The sequence below is a fragment of the Barbus barbus genome (genome assembly GCF_936440315.1).
Source record: "Barbus barbus genome assembly, chromosome: 40".
Taxonomy (NCBI): domain Eukaryota; kingdom Metazoa; phylum Chordata; class Actinopteri; order Cypriniformes; family Cyprinidae; genus Barbus; species Barbus barbus.
The window spans coordinates 17,215,487-17,222,945 of NC_136718.1; the positions used below are offsets into that span (position 1 = coordinate 17,215,487).

The following is a 7,459-nucleotide window of genomic DNA, read 5'->3' on the forward strand; positions in this document are numbered from 1 at the left end:
ATGTGCCAAATTTTTCTTCAACCTGATTGAGTTTATCTGATAGATCTGCAAACGTTTTGTTACATTTTTGCTAAAACAAAAAACTTCCATAAGTGCAACGATTTTTTAAATACTTGCATACAATGCTACAAAATGTTTCTGTATAGGTTACACAGCATGTTTTCTTCTTCCTTGGTTCACAAAGTGAGCCATGACCACCAGAGCAGTATGCGGCAGCTCTGCTAAACTCAGTACCAGAGGGAGTTCACCCAAAAAAATTTATTCAGTCATCATTTACTCACCCCCCACATTTACTCACCCTTAATGACATATAAATAATAAGTAAAGTTTCATTTTTGGGTGGACTATCCCTTTAAATAGAAGAGATTTAAGTGGTACTTTGCATAAGTCTCAGATCAGTTCAGCTTGAGGTGAATCTCAGCGGTACTTTAGGTTTTACGAAATAAGTTTGAGCTTTTTTTCTCTTCAGTAATTGAAAGACTTTGCTGTTCTGCGAGGGGCTCTCAGCATCAGCCTACAGCAGGATTTAATTTGTTCTTACTGCCCCTAGTGGAGAACAACCGATCTCCTGTGCTCAGTGCAAAAAGAAGACTTTTTCAACATCCATTCAGAAGAAGATTAAAGTGGGTAGTTCAAGTAAAATTAATCAACCTCTAGATTTGCTAGAATCTCACTCTTAGTTTGGCCTGTGAGTGCTGGGAATTCACTTGTGAGCTAAGATTCATACTTATACTCATGAAGACATTTTTATTGACCGAGTCATTTTAAAAGACAAAAAAATAAAAATTGTATGTGAAAACAATTCACATACAATTTAAAAAAAAGTTATCGTAACAGGGTGATAACCATTTCATGATGATATGCTTCTCTCATCTTGTTGAACGCAAAGTTCAGTTTTCATTTATTTTCACTTCCTCCCCTTGCCTTCTACTGTGCACCAAAACGGATGACTTAAAAGAGGCAATTAACAGATATCACAAACAACTCGTTTAGCAGACGGCAGCACAGATGAATCAAAGGCTAAACAAACCCCTACGGGCATTAAAGGCAAAAACAACAAAAAGGAAAAACCTGTTGCTGTGACATTTTGTTCCTCTCACCTCAACGCGCACCAGTCACAATGGACTGCTTTGCAGAGGTTCTGTGCTCGAATCACCATGGCGATGGCTCTCTGTCTCCCAGGCTGCCCCAGGGGGCGATGAGAGCAGGTTGCCATACAAACCCCAACCAGGACCGGGGAGAGGTTGAGACTACAGGGAGCGCTGGAACAGGAAAGAAGCTCCTGCAGGACTGGACCGATGCCGTGTCACCAGCCAGCGCTCCCAGAGGTTCAGCGCTCCGCTTTCTCAACATTTTCCATCTCTCTACCAGAAGACAAGTGGCACAAACACAGTCAATTATGGGGCCGAGGGCTGCATTTCATTCATAACCTTTGAAAGAGCAGAAAATAGAACAAACGGTGAGACTCAGAACATCTGTTTGGGGGTAAATCATCTTTAGGTGACAGAGGGAAGCTGAGAAAACGTGACAGCGAAACAGACAAAGGCCAACAGATCTGCTTAACAGATAGCTGCTGCATATTCACACTGAGCTTTTATCTGCTTTAGACTGATATTCATTATAATATTTAAGCATCGCATGATGAGAATAATATCTGAAGGCTCTACAAATAGATCAGTGAGACATCCAAACCTGGAGTTTTCAAAACAAGACAGGCAGATGATGAACTAAACTCACCAGTAAGCTAAACACAGCTTTGTCCATGCAATCATTTAATCCTCTCAGAACTGTAAGAAATACCTGACAGCAAACAAGTACACACTACAAACATAAGTACTGGTTTAATACTGTAGAGTGCGATATTAACAAATGTGTGCAGAAACTGCTCTTACGCACAATAAAAAATTTATTCAACATGATCCAAATGATTTTTAATCTAAAGGTGCATATTTGTGGTTTGGAAGGCGGGTTATTTATTTGATTTTATTTTTGTTTGTTTTGTTATTGTTTTTTCAGTAAGGAGTAACTCTTATATGTTGGATTATATTTTTTATAAAGTTGCGATTTTTTTATAAAACTTTTTTATAAAGCTTTCCTCAGAACAGTTTATAAGTTGTTTTTTTTTTATTCATGAAGCTATTTTTTAAAACCAAATAAAAACACTGTAAGTGCCATCCTTTAATGTAAAACGTCTTCATTTAATTAATTAAATTAGAATAATTAACTAGCATAACTAGCTAGAATATACATCTTTTAAAAATATAGTAGCAATATTTACCCACCGAAAGAGATTTTAGTTTTATGTATATTCATGAAATCAATTTTTCTAACTAACAAAAACACTGTACGTGCCATACTTTAATGTAAAATGCCTTAATTTAATCAGTTACATTGGAATAATTATCTACAATAATAACTAGAATTAAAAAACATATTGAATGTTATATAGGGATTATTTTCTGTGATATTTCTGACCCCGACTGCAATATTATCAAACTCCATTTAATGAAATTTTAATTCAAATAAAATTTGACAAAGAATTCTGTTGCACCTACATTTTAAAAACATTATTTAACCTAATGTAGTCAGGTTGATTAAGTGTATTTAACATTTGATAATATGATATAATATAATAATATTTTATATAATACCATTTTTTTATAAATATTTTTTATTACGAGTTCATTTAAAGGTTCACAGCTAAAGCCTAAATAACCAGACAAAACATTTTTAGAGTGAAGAAAGCATCAGTTCATACACTTCTAGCATCTAGGAGGGCTCTGTTGTGCTGCTGGGGGTACGGCTCATTCTGTGTCCCAGTGCAGCCAGCAGGGAGGGGTGTGCATGTGCCTTTGTCCCCAGTAACCTTGGCCAGTGTTAGGATTACCTTGCATTTACACTCACTGCTCCTTCTTTCCTTAAGACTTATTAAGAATGATAATGAGCTCGGAAAGGGGCAGTATGTCCCTTTCTCTGTCTTGTTAGCTCTCTCTCTCTCTCTTTCTCTCTCTTACTCACCACCCACCCCCCAACCGTTTCTCTCGCTCGCCTCCTCCTGCATTGAAAGGACCCAGGACAAATTACCAAAAAGACCATTTTCATCTATGAAGTGAAGGCTTAAATCGATACTTATTCCGTGCCTTCAAAATCAAGCCTATATTACCGTTGTCAGTGTGATTTGTTTATTTTTGCTCAAGTATATGCATGCTCTTTCTGTCAAGGGGAAATGCTCAGGATGCAATTCACCTTGAACCTCAATTATATTAGATTTCCCTACTGGTTGATCAAGCATGCAAAGAGGACATTTCCAGTGCACTAAAACAAAAATAATAATGACTATTAAACAAACATGTGGCCTACGCACGCCTCTGTGTTGAGAACGGAAATTTTTACAAGGATCACAATAGTGTGAATACAGATACCAAATCATTACAGCGAGCAATTTACAAAGTGGTGGTGTAAAAAAGCAATTGCATTACATCTCGAGAGCTGTCAAGCATAGAGCAGAATCACGAATGTGCATTTTAACACAAGGGTTACAGGTTCAAAACCAAGGTCAGAGAGACATAGAAAACAGGTCTTAGGTAGCATCAACTCCTTGACACTTGCAGTAAATCAGCAAAACCTCAAATATATCTTTGATTTTGACTGAAGCAAGTTAAAGGAATAGTTTAAATTTTAAAAAAATTATTTTGCTGACAATGTACTCACCCTCAGGCCATCCAAGATGTAGATGAGCTTGTTTCTTCATCTGAACAGATTTGGAGAAATTTAGCATTACATCACTTGCTCACCAATGGATCCTTCACAGTGAATGGGTGCCGTCAGAATGAGAGTCCAAACAGTCCAATTCGCCCAACTTCAGTCCATCAATTAAGGTCTAGTGATGTGAAAATGTTCATGTTTGTAAGAAACAAATCCATCAAGACATTTTCATTTCAAACCTAAAATACAAGTCCTTTATCCATAATATTGCTTTCAACAGTGAAAATTTGTTTAGTCTAAATCAGGAGAAAAATATGCACAGATCAAGTGCTTTTTTCAAGCAAAATCTGTCCAAAACCATTCACAAATGCGCTGGTATATTTAGATGTGAAAGAGCAACAGGGGAAGGGAAATTTTTCACTGGAGGAAATGTTATTATGGATTATGGACTCGTATTTTGGCCAGATGTTTAAAGTTAAATATCTTAATAATGAATTTATTACAAATATGCAGCTTTTCCGCTTCACAATACGTTAAGTGATGGACTGGATTCATGTGGATTACATGTGGATTATTGTTATGTTTTTATCAGCTGTTTGGACTCTGACGGCACCCATTCACTGCAGAGGATCTAAATTTCTCTGCTAATTTACATCTGCTCTGACAAAGAAACAAACTCATCTACATCTTGGATGCCCTAAGGGTGAGTAAATTTTCATTTCTGGGTGAACTATTCCTTTGAAGACATCACAAAAACTACACTAAAATGCTCTCTCTGCTACTTACATGCATAATGTACAATCACCATTTACAGCATGCGCTCCAGCACAACTTATCAGTGGTCAAAAGATAAAGTACAAACAGCAGAGATGGAGATGAAGAAGTGAGGAAGAGAATATTCAAGGCAGATGGACCCTGAGACTGATCAACACCTGTAAAACTGCTCTGACAGTTGGAGCTGGACGGCTGTCCAGATGGAAGCATGTCTCCGGGCACGAGCCAAATCAACACTGTGGGACGGGGCCCCAAGCAAAGCTTGTCCCTGACAATTTCCACATTAATAACCAATTACAAGCAACCTGTGAAGATTTTGAATGTATTCAATGCTTTTCAAAAAGCTTTAATAATTTGGCTTCTTAAGCTTTTTATAATACACTGAATTCATTCATTATTGTAATCATCAAACACAGAGGCTTGTCATTTGAATGAGACCCAGATGCACAAAAAAGGCTGTCCTCACACATTAATTATGTATAATTTTTCATAACGATACCAAAACCATAATGTATGACACGCAAACACAGACAGTGGGCACACATCACACACGAGACGCTCAGGGCACAAAAACACTTACATTCTAAATATCAAGGTTTCTGTTTACCTTCTCTTGGATATCACAGGCATTTTAAACACGAGATGCTTCCCCTCAACTGATTGGCTTACTGGAGACAGGGAGGGAGAAAGAAAAGAGAGTAATTAATTACTTATGTGAACCATTGCATGAGAAAGACAATAAACCTGCCTGGTCGCCATGGATATGACATATTTGCTCAGAAAACAACACAATAATTAGCAAAGCAGAAAGATGCAGCGAGAATATGCGAACTCTGGGGTTTAAAGTGGCAGTGATCTTTTTACACGCTATTGCTTTCAGACACAACACAGCAAATAGAGCACAAACAAACATAATAGAATGAAAAACACCTTACAAACTAATGCCACTAAAAGAATAAATAAAAAAGTTAGACAGCGCAAGCTGTAGTAAATACTTATTAATTATTACAGTCAATAAATCCTAAAGGAAAAGAGAAAATGCTATGATATCATTTTAAAATTTTGTATAATTATATATTTATAGTGTGTTTCTTAGCTTTTTACAGTTTCATGAAGACTGAGTAATACTAATGCACTTAATGCACAATTATTTTGTGGATATATTGGTATTGTCATTGCTCTAGCAATTTAAGCATTATGTGTAACACGAACAGTGTAATGTAAGGTTTTGCCCTATGTCAGAGATAAACTAATGAACAAAGTAGAAAACAAGTGACTACCTTACTGTTGTCTTGTAATGACCTAGTCGATTCATAATAAAAATAATATCTAAGCATTCATTTATGACTGAGAGCATGGAACTATTATAATCACTTATTATTATTCTGAAAAATTATATTAAATGTTAAATATAAAAATAAAATAAAAATCAACATTTAGGCTAACTGTAAAAAAAAAAAAAACTACAGTGATGTGACAAGCATGTCGTTCTGTGATGCAACTACAACCAATTAAGATTTAATCCCCTCGGGAAACCAAAACAAAACTGCTGCGGGGTCTAAAAGGTGTTATCGGTATAAATATTAATAATACACGTTTTAACTAATTGTTCAAAAGCTTCATCAACAGAAACAAAAAAAGTTTTAAGGGTGAGCTAAATATAAAAATTGCGTTTGCGTGTGCAGGTAACCATAGCAACAGAAAGATAAACAAAACAAAATGGACTATAAATCCTGTCATAAAGTACTGCTAGCCTTATTGCTTTATTACATATTTACATAACACAAACATCACAAAAAATTGAAGTGTCACAAAAAACTAAATTCCTATAAGTTAGTTGAAGCCATTATTAAATATTCAGTTATTATATATGTATAAGTTACATATAGTATTATTACACACACTTCACTAGCCTAGTGCTTTCACTTTGTACTCTCGTGGCTTACACCTGTTAGTGCCCGATCACGTTATGGGTTTAAAGCTTTCATAAGCTCCAAAGTCAAACTCTACTGATATTTACATTACCTAGAATGACATCAAAGGGTTGGGAAAGCACTACGGCTTGTACTGCATCCATATACAGTATGTGTCAAAGACACGAGAGATACAGGCGTCACATCTCGGCGTTTTAAGCATTAATAACTGTATACCGAGCGGGCAGATAAGGACAAGCAAGTCACGGGTTATCGGAAGCGATCAAAAAAAGTTGTGAATTACTTTTAGACACGTAGAAAGCAGCGCACCGCGTCTGTCCCGCATGTAAGAGGTGATTGTAGGTGCGCAGAGTTTCAGTTCTCACGTGCTGCACTCACTGACGCTTCTATGCAAAACATGAGCTTTATATTAGAAACGCAAGAGTTGGATTAAACACAAGCGATCTATTGCATCGTAAACACCTGGTCGTATTAAACTCACTGGAGTCATAAACAAACAGTTAGAACTGACTAGTGAGATCTAGCTCATCCAAAAACAACAGTCTTACCTGTAACGTTACTTCCTGGCTTTTCCGCGACTTTCCAACTTTGAACAAATGTTGAGTATAAGGTGGATGACAAGGGAGCATGCGTGATCAAAGTTGCCTCAATTTTTTTTTTTTTTTAGTGTTGTTATTATTGGATTTTCCTATTTCTAACACAGGGCGGGTCGCTCGGAAGATCTGCCCTGGAGAGCCTGGGAAGAGGAATCCTTAATTGAATATCTCAGTTAGCACAGTAAGTGAGCTGGAAAACACGGAACGGATTCGGCATATGCGCCCTGTCAGGTTAATTGCACTGTGGGCACTGTGGTATTGATTTGAGCTGCACTGCAGTGAATGATATGGGACATTTTATTCTGTTCATTCATATGACATTGTTGGGGTGTTTTGTGGTCACCTTCTGGATTCACAATCCTGATGACACTCTTAAAAATAAGCTTTCCTCTGTTGTACTAATTTAGGCCTAAGCCATTTCAGTGCATGCAATATAACTGTTTTACATTT

At 36.7% G+C, this 7,459-nt stretch overlaps 1 long non-coding RNA gene across 1 annotated transcript in view; it reads right to left on the minus strand.

Annotated features, from left to right (window-relative positions):
* The window catches only part of LOC306860034, an 87,221-nt gene extending 80,112 nt beyond the window's left edge, over positions 1-7,109 (minus strand). The window contains exons 1-3 of the long non-coding RNA XR_013783354.1: positions 6,962-7,109; positions 5,087-5,147; positions 3,712-3,880 (exon numbers count right to left, since the gene is read on the minus strand). This is a non-coding gene — a long non-coding RNA (uncharacterized lncRNA). The remainder of the gene's footprint in view (positions 1-3,711; positions 3,881-5,086; positions 5,148-6,961) is intronic.
* Between the last annotated feature and the right edge of the window lie 350 nt (positions 7,110-7,459).